Raw genomic sequence first — 14210 nt, 5'->3', positions numbered from 1 at the left:
GACTTTCTCTTTTTTTTCTTTCTCAGTTCCTTCCTTTGATGCAACTTGTTAATTCTTGTTAGAAAATTCTGCTTTTATTTGTAAAATTAAATGGGTTTTATTTTACTATACTGAAGAATCTAGGAAGTATGTCCAGAGCCATGCCATGCCAAACAAACAGGAGAAAGGTAATGAAAAAAAACAAATAGAATAACTTTATTGATACGTGTTAAAAAAGAACAAGGTACAAATAAAGCAATCATGCACTGCACATTTGTTCTTATGGTAGAATACACAAATCCCATCATTTACAAAAGGTCCAATTTGCTAGAATGGCTAAAAAATTGCTTGGATGTTAATGTTCATATAAGTTATTTGTGGCCTACACTTTCCTTACACCTGGGGAGCTCCAGTGCATCTGCCCAGCCTTCTCTGATAAACAGAGGGGAAAAACCATGTGGGCCCTGCTGACCCAGGCACACTCCCCGACAGGAACTTTAGTGCTCCACCCCCAACCACGGCCTCATACTAATGCTGTTATTAACGACACACACACAGGGCCCCGGAAGTTTGACCATTCTAACTCTGCAAATGCTCGCTCCCTTTTGGCATATTGTCAGGTTGTCGCTCCATTTAAACAGATCCTTATTGCAACTTTGTCTTTTAAAACAAATGTTGTGACACGCTGTGACTTGTAACACCATGTGCATCTCTGTACATTAAACAGGCAACCACTGTAGAATTTATAACACTGTGTCATCAAGGGAGTCTGAAATGTAAGTGTGAATTAGTTAATGTAAAATAAAACTAAAATACAGTTTAAACCATAACCTCACCCTATCTATAGTATTATACCATTATATCATAATGAATGGCTGAGTACAGATGCATGTTGAAGACATTGCTGTCTGAGCAACAATAGAAGCTGAACTAATTATTAATGACTACTCGGCCATGTAACGTGAAGGTCACAGTCATACAATTTTTAAGAGCTAATCAGGAGAGCGGATCCCTTTTAAACAAAAGACCACAAAATGGACATGCCACGGGGCTGATTAGTAATTAGTTTAGATGCTAATTTCTTGGCTGCAAAGAACCCAGGGTGCAGTCGGCACTGAAACATCAGGCTTTCCATTTTTACGATTTGGAATTGTTTGTTTTGTTTAACCTAGCATGGACCATTTACTGCCTGCTTATTACTGAATTTCTTTATAAAGGGCCAACATATTCTGTAGGGCTGTACATAATGGTACATAGTAATAATGCATGCATTAGGTTATAAGGGCTCTTATAATATGCATATTGTAATACTGACAGAATGAATGTAAGAACCTGAAGCAGAATGGATCATTTAGTAGCACTAGGTGCAACAGATAAATATTTTTTCCATAATACACAATACATTTTTGAGCCTCTGCCTGCTAGTGCTCATCTATATACATGTTGTTTTTTCATCTACGTTGGGGCCTGAACTACTTGAATCCCAGTTGAAGGGCTTACCCAGTGGCAGTAACTGCTTCCTTAAAGGAACAGTAACACCAAAAAATAAAAGAGCTTTAAAGTAATGAAAATATAATGCACTGTTGCCCTGCACTGGTAAAACTGGTGTGTTTGCTACAGTAACACTACTATAATTTATATAATAAGCTGCTGTGTAGCCACGGGGGCAGCCATTCAAGCTGGAAAAAAGGAGAAAAGGCACAGGTTACATAGCAGATAACAGATAAGTTCTGTAGGATACAATAGTGTTTTATCTGTTATCTGCTATGTGCCTGTGCCTTTTCTCCTTTAAATGGCTGCCTCCATGGCTACATAGCAGCTTATTTATATAAATTATAGTAGACTTTTTGAAGTAAACACACAACTTTTACCAGTGCACGGCAGCAGCACATTATATTTTAGTTACTTTTATACACTTTCACTTTTTGGTGTTACTGTTCCTTTAATAGCTTAAGCAAACCATTAACATTGTTCCCCTCCGCCCTCCTACCTGAGAGCTAGTGGGTGGGATGGAGGACGTGAGGGAGGGGCAGGGAGTTGGGATGTAAGGGGTGGATGCAGAGAGGGGACATGAGGGGTGGGTGGATGTGTAACTGGAGGGGAGGGTATTGCTTGCATTGCCCAACATGCAGGGGGGCCACCACAGTCTAGGACACCACTGGGCTCACCCATGTGTAGCATCTTACCTTGCAGGCCCTACACATTGCCATTTTCACAAGGTTTACTAACCAGAGTAAATGCTTGCATCTCAAGTATCTTGCACAAAATGTTGCTCCTCATTGTGGTGGACATGTTGTACTGTTTTAATGATAAATTCCTTTTTAGAAAAGTGTTGCTGTAGTGCTTCAAAATGATAATTACAATAACAAAATGCATTCATCTTCAGCAGGTAGAGCCACTATAGAATTTGTTCCTACTCTTTGATAAAGCCTACTGAAGAGTGCCATCCTATATTTTGCCCAAGTGGAAGCAAATAATTGAACCTGAAGGGTTCCTATAAAGCCATGGCATCACCCCACACTCACGATCTCTACTTATCCTAATCCCCGGCTTTGCAATGCAAATTCAATATGAAGCTACAAGAATAACTAGAAAGGTAGCCAACCCATTAGCTGCTGGGGAAACTAACACCACTGAGGGATCCTGAATATTGCAGAATATAAATCTATGTTTGTGCACAGCAAATTATATGGTTCTGGAAGACTAGAGGTTTTGGTACACATTAATACCTATGGTGAAGAAATGGGAATGATATGGAAAGACTAGGTGAAAAGCTGAGGTAAAAACTTTCCATGTTCTTGTCCACGTGCTACTCTAGGGAGGCATTGAGAGATGTGGGCAAGGAACTGGTATAGTAAGGAGGGCTTTTGCTTGCTCTACAGCCATATCTTTGTCTGCCTTTTATACCCTGGTTCCCCTTATCACAATTTTCTTGGGGCTGTGGAGGGCCCATCAATAAGATATTTGTCCTGGGTGCAGTGGTACCTTAATGCAATCCTTTATACCTTGGATCATTTGGGGTGGGGGTATAAGTATAAAAAGTTCACTACTTTTGATCTTGAGCTGCTCACTTGGGGGTTTTCTAGCTTTGTATTTTTACTAAAAGTGCATATAGAGAAAAGCCCTAAAGAAAAGAGAAAATTATAGGTACATAGGCACAAATGAAATGTCCCCAAGGGTTAATACAGCCTTTAGGTTTCCTAACCAGGAATATCAGATTCCAGGACATTAACAAGGCCATGCTTAAATATATCCGCAAGACTACTGATTTACTAGTCAGTTATTTAAAGAATCACATCTTGTTAACTTAATGTAACTGTAATAGCAACAGTCAGTCCTTTTGATGGTAAATGGTAAGCAGAGCCCTCTAATTTTTTCTAATGTATTGTCCCAGTGTCGGTATGCACATTGCTTTCACAGAAATGGGGCAAATATTTACAATTTTGGAGGTATGCACATTATCATCCTCAATGTATTGTATAATGCACAGTTACAAAGCAAGTTATTCTTTGTAACTCTGTTCACATCTTTGATTGATGAATGTTTTGGAAATCATCCTTCTGGATTAAAATGTGGATTCTGTTTATTAAACGTGGTTTGCATTCTTTATTTGATTCAGTTTTGTTGCCAGCAAAGGTTAAACTTTATCCTTAACATATGCATGTGTACATTCTTTTCCTTAGCCAGCTGATATTTGGCACATGTTGTATTTTTCCTGTTGGTAACTTTAGAAATAACTTACATCGTATAATTATCTTGGCAGTTTCCTAGTGCAGATGCAATGTACCAGCAACTGTGAGCTACAGTATCTCCTGCTCTTCCAACTCCCTTCTTAATATGCTCTGGGTTTTATTTTATCTGCCGGCATTAGGTATGTGCGCAATTTCCATTACTTTTTCTGTTTTCCTTGACTTGCAATGTGTTGGTGATTTTCCAGTTGTACGTGCAATGGCTTTCTGTAGTTATGCAAGACCAAAATGAAGATAACGTTTAAATAATGTGAGATGGCAGCAGATAAACTGTTGGCAAGAAGATGTTTCTCTACTAAACATCCAGAGCTCAAGAAAAGGATTAGTAGAACAAGAAGGAAAATGTCCCACTGATTGGCTTCACGGGATCCTGTAAGTTCTGGGCACTTACAGAATTGCTTGGGAAATGGGTGTGGTTTTATAAGGGGCAATTACTAAATCCATAGTACAGGATCTCATTGCATCCTGTGTCCACTCTTGCTGCTCCCCAGGGCCATACACAGGCTGTTAAAAGCTGACGAAGAACAGAGTTGGCAACTTATCAACCCATGAATGGGCCTGCCTGACCAGTATTAGGGCAAAAATCACCCAGATGTCAATCGGGCAGGTTTCAAAATCTCGTCGGGGCAAAGAACACATCCACTCATTTATGTGGGCCTGCATCCTGCCAATGTGATCCAGTCATTTGAGCCAAGGGCTGACGGATCGGATGAATCCAATATTGCCCTCCTGAAGGTGGGCATATCGAAAAAAGTTCTGCTCGTTTGGCCAAAGGATCTTTCAGTGTATTGCCAGCTTAACTTGCATGTCTGAATGATGTGCTAGTTAAGGGACAAGTAAGTGACCAGAGGGGGGGGCGGCTATGTGCCTTCCATCCCTCATAAATACACCTCTGCTGAACACATACAGGGATATATTCATGGGAGTAGTCGATACAGAATGCAGAGACCTGCAGCAATTCATTTAGGTGCAAAATACAAATATTGTTGATTGTGCCAGTTTCTTGCACTTTACACCATGCCTTTCTATTTGTGAGACCAGTTATGTGTCTACGGGTCCTTTGGTAGGGAACCTGCGCTAGGCCTTTGGTGTGGTATGATATGATGTGATGATATCGCTAGAAGCATACCTCTCCTCTGTATGCCTAAGTATGGGCACCCCTGCAATAAAGTCTTTTTGTGGTAATACATGAATGCAGGGAAGTAGAGTTGTTGAAAGAGTAAGTTGATGTATATGCCATTACCTTGCACAAATAAGCCTTAATGTATATTCCTAATGCACTCTGCCCTGTCTCATGAATTTAAAAACAAGACAATAAGTATTTTTTCTTGGCCAGTGCCATTAAATATGCCAGAAGTTTTTCAACAGATTACTTTATAGTAATTTGTGCCTGTAAAATAAGAATCATGGACCCATATTGCTTTGTACACTTAAGAACCCTTGTGTAGCCACCAGTCAATGCCATACTGCCAACTCAGGAACATCTCACAAAGACTCACATGGACAATCCCAGTGTTGGGAACAGAGAAGCCTCGTTTCAATGAATAAAATGAATAATTTGCCAAATAATATGCAGTAACAATCACCTCCCTGAAGTACAAGGGTGGATTTGTTTTTCCATCTGCAGACATATTTGTCTTTGCGAGTTAAAGTTTTGTTACATCCACAAAAGGTTTGCGCACATCTGTAGCAGATTTCCTGTTACAGAATAAAAATAATATATAATAGTGTGGTGATCTAGGTATATTGCCAAATGTAAAAATGTTGTGAAATACAAAAAGAAATAGTTCTCCTTTTTGTTCAAACACCACACAAGCAGCCAAGTAACTTCCTTATTTCACATGGAAAAAATAGAACAGAGTTCATGGAAAAAGAAATTATTCACCCTGAAAGGGAAAGTCTATAATATAAACAAGCACTTTGAGGACAAGGAAAGCTTGGGTCATTGGAGGGTGCCAACTGAAGGGTGCCTACCTTATACCCCAGCAAGGGGTTGTTTTCTGTAGGGTGAGCTCCCTGTTTCCCAGCATCCCTTGCCCCTTAGAAAGACTTGGCACATGCTTAATACCATACAATTTTTTGAAAAGTTCTATACTGCACATACACCCAGGGGATGCTGGGAAGCTGGAACCTGCCATGTGTTCAGCTCTAGCTTTCTGTGTATTATTATTCACTATATAATACACTGCATCTTAACAATATTAATATGTGTGCATCAATGTAAGTTTTCAGCTGTTTCTGTCTTTTGCATGTCCCTCTGACTCTCCCTCTATTCATTTCCTTTCATACCATTCTATTAATTTCATCTGTTTGAACTTTCTTATTCACCCTCCACCGAGGGCCACATTCTTCCTAACTATCATGATTTGCTCCTTTTGCTTCTCTAAATCAAAATGTGATTTAAACCATGGAAAGTAAATACAAAATGGCAGTTATCATACTTAAATAAATCAAGTACATATGATTCATTAAAGCTAAAATGAAAAAAATGGAACTATAAAAATATGGTCACACTCATATTTGTTTAAAAATTATGTACAGGTATTGGAAATTATGGTCTCTATACATTTATCATCCTCCAGTTACTGTGTGCACTATTCCCCAGCTGTTTACTATTCTTCCAGCCCACATGTGACCCAATCCATTACCAGAAAGGGAGATGTCCAGTTGTCAGATAGACATCCAGATGGACAACCTGCAGCAGAACCACACATGGGATTACCAGAGGGTTTTTATAGCAAAGTTTGAACTCCAAAAGCCATCACTTCCCAATGAAAAGGTGAAGGAGTGGTTGGCTTACTGAGACAATAAAGAGGGTGGAAACAGGTCCTTAGAGCATAGGGACCAGTTCATGGTTTCCTTACAATCTACATATATATATTTATTTCTAGAAGTTTATGCGTTTATATAAACCCAACTAAATGAGATCATGTCAAAAAGAAGGGGGGTTATATTTAATCTGCCATGTTATAAAAATAATTCTTTTTACTGCCTCAGGGTACCAAGTATATCCTGCTACTGTGCAGCGCTGTTCAGCATAACAGTAAATTAATAGAACAGGGATTAACAAATTTTAAAGTTCAGCAGGCAGTGCCTTACTGATGTCAGAGCCACCTGCAGCCACAAGGAAACTGTACTCTTTCCATAGGAGACACTGCTGTACTGAAGCTCCTAAAAATATGCTCTATTCATTCATGTTAGCCCTCTTCATCCCTCAAGGGAAGGCAAGCTGCAAGCATTTCCTATAATATAAGTAGAAAACATAACTGCTCCCTTTAATATACACTTGTATATCATTTAACCAGTATAAAAATATAGGAATCTCCATCATAGTAAATTTAATGTTGTACAATAGAAGGTTGTATGCATCAATCACTTATCATGAATACAAAGATATAAATACTGAATGAAAGAGGAGGAAAAGGGGTCATCCCAGCTCATAAAAATTACAATCTACAAGGAAACATAAGTAAGTTGATACATAAAAGGAAATCTCTGAGGGATAGGAGATATGTAGGGAAAAGTATTCTAGGGAATGTAGAGGAATGTGTGGGGAAATGATGCAGAGGGTGAAAATGAGCCTTAATACTTCATTACAAAGAATAACTGCCTATTTAAAGCCGTCAAACACATCTAAGCAAACTGCCACATTCATAAATCTTGTTGCTCCTGCCCGCTGCCATTCAGGGCCCTGCTGACCCCCTGCTGCCCTGCTGGGTCCTGCTGACCACCCGTCGCCCACTGCTTGACTGAAACAGTTCGTATTTTTTGGAAGGTGACAAAAAAACCATGATGGTCATGCATTACTTTTCCTATGAAAAAAGTTTTGACAGTGGTGATAACATGGTCAGAGAAGGAGAGAATGGAGTCAAACACTACCCCCAGACGAGTTGAAAGGGTTAATGAGCATGATCTCAATAGAGTCAGTAATGGGGGAGTAGGACCAGGCTTAGGTGGAAAGGTGGTCAGTTTAGTATTTATTTATGTGGCCATACACAATACAATTCTGACCTTTCCTGTGACCACTGGCTTGTCCACTCCACTAACATTAAGAGCTGAAGTGTTAAATATCAAAATTTTCCATCCTGCCTGATCAACGCGACAACCCATATCCAAGACCTTTGCCGATATAGGTTGTCTTGTCTCCCAATGATTATCGCATTAGTTTTGTATGATAATATTGGTGTGTGTATGGGTACTGTGACATGCTGTCTGGCTGTCCATGTCATTTATTAACTATGGCAGGCTGGTAAGCAGAGGATCTGGAGCATAGAGACAGGGACACCATGTCTTCTGGCAAAACAGGTTGATTGTTGGCAAACTCTTCCAAATATAAAGATGACAGGAACACAGTTCATCAACAAACTTATTTAAAACTTGTCCCTTCTCTGGGAATCTCACCATCCAGGGTTATTTCAACTTCCACCCTCTGGAACTATCCAGTGACTTTCACACATTCTGGCATCTCCCTAAGCCCTGATGCTCTGGCTCTCATACACTTGGTGATGGCTCCCTCTGCTCCTTGCAGTGGCAGGCACCACCCCAGCCCCTCCGGGAGTTCCAAACACAGACAGACAGCCTTCCTGCCCTGAGTGACCCCTTTTACCTCTCCAGGCAGCTCCTCCCTCAGCTGCCTCTTAATTACCTGACTGAGAGGGAATTTTAACCCTATCTGCACTAGGAATCCCCCTGCAGTCCACATCATGCACCTCAAATGCTCACTTTGCCATACATTTTAGGCAAGATAGCTGTCACAGTACCTTTAGGTTCAGTATAAGGTGGCATCAATTCATCCAGTTAGAGATCTGAGTCTCAGTTTTAGCTGCTAATGAAGGGGTTAATAAATATATTTTGGTTTAGTCAGCATACAGATGATATTTAAGGCCAAATGATTAGATGAGGTTTTAAGAGGTTAAAAGTGTTAGGGAAAATAACAACAGAACAAGAGCCTTGCAGCATGCATACATTAAAGGAGAAGGAGAGGTAAAAACTAAGTAAGCTTTATCAGAAAAGCCATAAACACTTACAGAACTGCTCTGAGTCCTCAGTAAAAAAACACACCAAATTTCTTTCCTTTTATTGCGTATACATGATCTTCTGTGTAAGATTTCCTGTTCTCACAAAAATCCTTAAAGGAGAAGGAAAGGCTAAGTCACTCGGGGGTACCAAAATGTTAGGCACCCCCAGTGACTTTAATCACTTACCTTGTACCCCGGGCTGGTGCCCCTGTTCAAAGAAAACTGCACCAGCCCGTGGTACCCGTAGCGTTTCCTCCTTCCGTGTTTGCTCTGCCGGCAAAATCCCTGGGCCGGCACATGCACAGTAGAGTGAAAAGCGGACTTTGCAATTGTGAACACAGAAGAAGGAAACGCTCGCTGCTACCCCGGGCTGGTGATGTTCTCTCTTAACAGGGGCACCAGCCCGGGGTACAAGGTAAGCGCTTTAAGCCACTTGGGGGTGCCTAATATTTTGGCACCCCAAAGTGACTTAGCCTTTCCTTCTCCTTTAAGGGCACAGCGCAAGTCTGTTCAGTTTGCTCCTCTCTCCCCCTCCCTTCTGCTGTCTCCCCCTCACCTCTCTGCCGTAATCTGAGCTGAAAGCTATTCTGTGCCTGCACACTGCTGCCTAGAACTGAAGTCAGACCAAGCTAAAATGGCAGCTGCTATTTTAAACAAACAGAGGGAGATTCTATGGCTGTTTACTCAGGTATTGTAAAGCTTTCTGCAGAATAAATATAGCATTCTAGCTTCCACTATTGAGCAAAAATGCCAATTGTACCAAAATGCCTTGTGCCTTCTCCTTTAAGTGGCCCTGGAGAAGAGGTTAGCATAAAACAAAAACAATGAAGGATTAGATAAATAAGAAAAGATTAAGAGATATTCATCTGTTTGATGTTTTTTGGATTATGCTGTCTACTATACTATACTACTATAGTGATATAGTAGGATAGTAGGAGGTATAATATAGTAGCATAATAGTATAGTAGCGTATTAAAGGGCAGTTTAAGGGGGACTGACTTATAGCCAAGATTTGTGTTTTTTTCTAAGTGAGTACTGATATAGCAAAAAATGCAACACAATTCAGAGTTTATCATTTTAACTGCTGGAAAAGCATGAAAGGAGGAGCAGGACTCGCACAATGTGCAAGCCTTTTATTGCTAATCAGACTAGCAACCAACAGCAGCCAATCAGACTAAGAGGTGGGCTGCCCTCATGTATAAGTGATTACGTAGCAGAAGAGACTGCAGTAGAATGAATTGGGGGAATGCAATAACAGTTATTCACTAAAGCATACCCACAATGCCTACATTATTTGTCTAAACACCAGCAGATTTTGCCCTAGTTTAACGTGTGCATAATAAACGTTTGGCACCTTTTAGTGGGTCTTAAAAATACGTTATACACAATGCAAATGTTGAATGTATAATGACTTTCAAATAAAAAATATCACACAAGTAGGATTTTTTTGCTGTTCATTTTGCTAAAAGTCTTTCCTTTTACAACTTTTAGCACATTCCCACAATAGATGGTAAGAGGTTGGCCAAAGAAACCATGAATATTTCATAGGACCCCTGTGAGTTATACATGCCTTAAACTTGCTATGCTTAGTATATTTATAGAAACAGTAGTACAGGGCTGCATGTTACTATAGTATTAGTGAAGCATGTTTGCCACCTAGTGGTAATAGTGTCTAGGTCAGTGCTCAGAAAGTACTGGGTTACAGTTTGTAGACTGGAGATTCTTTGTGAAAGGACTTGTAGAGACAGGCAACGTACAGTTATCCTAAATTAGTTATGTGTTAATTAATGCAAACGGAAGTTCAAAAGTTTGAATGCATATATAACAGAATTTTGTCAAAATTCCTGATTCCTTGACTCTTTCCAAACATAGCTCCTCCCTGCTGTTTTGGGGTGGGGGGTTTCTCTTGCAGGGTCCAGCAACTGTGAAGCTATGTAGGGCTGATTTCTCTGCTTTCCATGTCCTTGGTAGAGTAATTATTTAGGAACCTTGAACCTACTTGGTTATAACATGTACAGAAGAAGAAACAGTTTTTAGTAAGCACAAAGTGCACCGCGGCAATTATATGTTTGCAACTTCTTCCCAAACAGTCAATGAAGTGGTCATGTTATAGATAATGGTCTTTTTATGGTGTGATGTTCATATTGGCCATTAGAGGGAGGCACAGACCAAAAAAAGTGGTTGTGGGATGGAAAAGCTCAATGCACATTCACTGGATTGGGAATAGCTATGATGGTTACTGGCAATTTTATCTTAATTTCAGATTTAAGATTACATATCTAATTGAAATAAAAAATCCTAGCACCTTTATAATAATAAAGAGAAATGCCTCCAAAGGTACAAGGATGAGGGTAAAGGCTTACTTTACTGTAATGCCTTTTAGTATTTAGTACAGATACTCTAACAAGGGAGGGGCAGGAGTTCTTCTAAACATAATGGTTCAGCGAGGCAAAACTATGACATATCACTGAAATGTTCCACTGAAGTCTATAGGAAAATATAGTATTAAATAAATTGGCCCAATGTATGTACCTCACTGCATTTTTCTTATGAGAGCATTGACCTATTTGTTATTTAAATATAAGGAAACACCAAGAGATTGCAATAAGTGACATGGCCACAGCAATTATTTACAAGACACATACAGGTATATATCTTAACCTGGGCAAAGGCTGGAAGACACCATTGCAAACCATAGATACCATTGTAGCCCAGTGCCAGTTACATATCTCAGCCTTGGCAAAAGCTGGAAGATACCATTGCAGTGCAGAGACAGTTACATATAATCAGCCTGGGCACAGACTGGATGATACTATTGCAGCCCAGAGCCATATACATAGTTTAGCCTGGGCACAGACTGGAAGATACCATTGCAGTGCAGACCCATGTACATATCTCAGCCTGGGAACAGACTGGAAGATACCATTGCAGCCCAGAGCCATGTACATATCTCAGCCTGGGTACAGACTGGAAGATACCACTGCAGTGCAGAGACAGTTACATATCTCAGCCTGGTCAAAGACTGGAAGACACCACTGCAGCCCAGACCCAGGTACATAACTCAGCCTGGGCACAGACTGGAAGATACCATTGCAGCCTAGAGACAGTTACATATCACAGCCTGGGCACAGACTGGAAGATACCATTGCAGCACAGAGACATGTACAAATCTCAGCCTGGGCAAAGGCTGGAAGATACCATTGCAGCCTAGAGACAGATAAATATCTCAGTCTGTGCACAGGTTGGAAGATACCACTGCAGCCCAGACCCAGGTACATATCTCAGCCTGGGCAAAGGCTGGAAGATACCACTGCAGCCCAGACCCAGGTACATATCTCAGCCTGAGCACAGACTGGATGATACCATTGCAGCCCAGAGCTATGTACATAGCTCAGCCTGGGCACAGACTGGAAGATGCCATTGCAGCCCAGAGACAGTTACATATCTCAGCCTGGACACAGGCTGGAAGATACCATTGCAGCCCTGAGAAAGGTACATATCTCAGCCTGGGAAAAGGCTGGAAGATACCATTGCAGCCTAGAGACAGTTACATATCTCAGCCTGGGCCCAGACTGGATGATACCATTGCAGCGTAGAGACAGTTACATATCTCAGCCTTGTCACAGACTGGAAGATGCCATTGCAGCCCAGAGACAGGTACACATCTCAGCCTGTACAAAGACCGGAATATACCATTGCAGCCTAGAGACAGTTACATATCTCAGCCTGGGCCCAGACTGGATGATACCATTGCAGCGTAGAGACAGTTACATATCTCAGCCTTGTCACAGACTGGAAGATGCCATTGCAGCCCAGAGACAGGTACACATCTCAGCCTGTACAAAGACCGGAATATACCATTGCAGCCTAGAGACAGTTACATATCTCAGCCTGGGCCCAGACTGGATGATACCATTGCAGCGTAGAGACAGTTACATATCTCAGCCTTGTCACAGACTGGAAGATGCCATTGCAGCCCAGAGACAGGTACACATCTCAGCCTGTACAAAGACCGGAATATACCATTGCAGCCTAGAGACAGTTACATATCTCAGCCTGGGCACAGGCTTGAAGATACCACTGCAGCCCAGACCCAGGTACCTATCTCAACCTGGGCACAGACTGGAAGATACCATTTCAGCGCAGAGAAAGTTACATCTCTCAGCCTGGGCACACACTGGAAGATACCATTGCAGCCCTGAGCCAGGTACATATCTCAGCCTGGGCACAGACTGGAAGATAACATTGCAGCGCAGAGACAGGTCACATCTCAGCCTGGGCAAAGGCTGAAAGATACCATTGCAGCCTAGAAACAGTTACATATCTCAGCCTGGGCACAGGTTGGACGATACCACTGCAGCCCAGACCCAGGTACATATCTCAGCCTTGGCACAGACTGGATGATACCATTGCAGCCCAGAGCTATGTACATAGCCAAGCCTGGGCACAGACAGGAAGATACCATTGCAGAGGATAGAGAGTTACATATTTCAGCCTGGTCACAGACTGGAAGATACCATTGCAGCCCAGAGCCAGGTACATATCTCAGCCTGGGCACAGGCTGGAAGATGCCATTACAGCCCAGAGATAGGTACACATATCAGCCTGGGCAAATGCTGGAAGATACCATTGCAGCCTAGATACAGTTACATATTTCAGCCTGGGCACAGGTTGAAAGATACCACTGCAGCCCAGACCCATGTACATATCTCAGCCTGGTCACAGACTGGAAGATACCATTGCAGCACAGAGCTAGGTATATATCTCAACCTGGGCGCAGGCTGGAAGATGCCATTACAGCCCAGAGATAGGTACACATATCAGTCTCGGCAAATGCTGGAAGATACCATTGCAACCTAGATACAGTTACATATTTCAGCCTGGGCACAGGTTGAAAGATACCACTGCAGCCCAGACCCATGTACATATCTCAGCCTGGTCACAGACTGGAAAATACCATTGCAGCCCAGAGCCATGTACATAACTCAGCCTGGGCACAGACTGGAAGATACCATTGCAGCCCAGAGACTGGTACACATCTCAGCCTGGGCAAAGGCTGGAAGATACCATTGCAGCCTAGAGACAGTTACATATCTCAGCCTGGGCACAGACTGGAAGATACCATTGCAGCCCAGGACCAGGTACATATCTCAGCCTGGGCACAGGATGCAAGATACCATTACAGCACAGAGCCAGGTATATATCTCAACCTGGGCGCAGACTGGAAGATACCATTACAGCTTAGAGACTTTTACATATCTCAGCCTGGGCACAGGCTGGAAGATACCACTGCAGCCCAGACCCAGGTACCTATCTCAGCCTGGGCACAGACTGGATTATACCATTGCAACGCAGAGACAGTTACATATCTCAGCCTTTCCACAGACTGGAAGATACCATTGCAGCGCAGAGACAGTTACATATCTCAGCATTGGCACAGAACGGAAGAAACCATTGCAGCCCA

The 14210-nt window shown here is 41.9% G+C and overlaps 1 protein-coding gene across 2 annotated transcripts in view; it reads left to right on the top strand.

Annotated features, from left to right (window-relative positions):
• The first annotated feature begins 3754 nt into the window (after positions 1-3754).
• The window catches only part of agr3 (anterior gradient 3, protein disulphide isomerase family member), a 33178-nt gene continuing 22722 nt past the window's right edge, over positions 3755-14210 (top strand). For both annotated transcript variants that reach the window (XM_031903320.1, XM_031903319.1), the window contains exon 1: positions 3755-3850. The gene's annotated coding sequence lies outside the window, so the exon portion shown is untranslated. The remainder of the gene's footprint in view (positions 3851-14210) is intronic.

The sequence above is a fragment of the Xenopus tropicalis genome, chromosome 6 (assembly GCF_000004195.4).
Source record: "Xenopus tropicalis strain Nigerian chromosome 6, UCB_Xtro_10.0, whole genome shotgun sequence".
Lineage (NCBI taxonomy): Eukaryota > Metazoa > Chordata > Amphibia > Anura > Pipidae > Xenopus > Xenopus tropicalis.
This window is presented reverse-complemented; position numbering and strand designations above follow the sequence as displayed.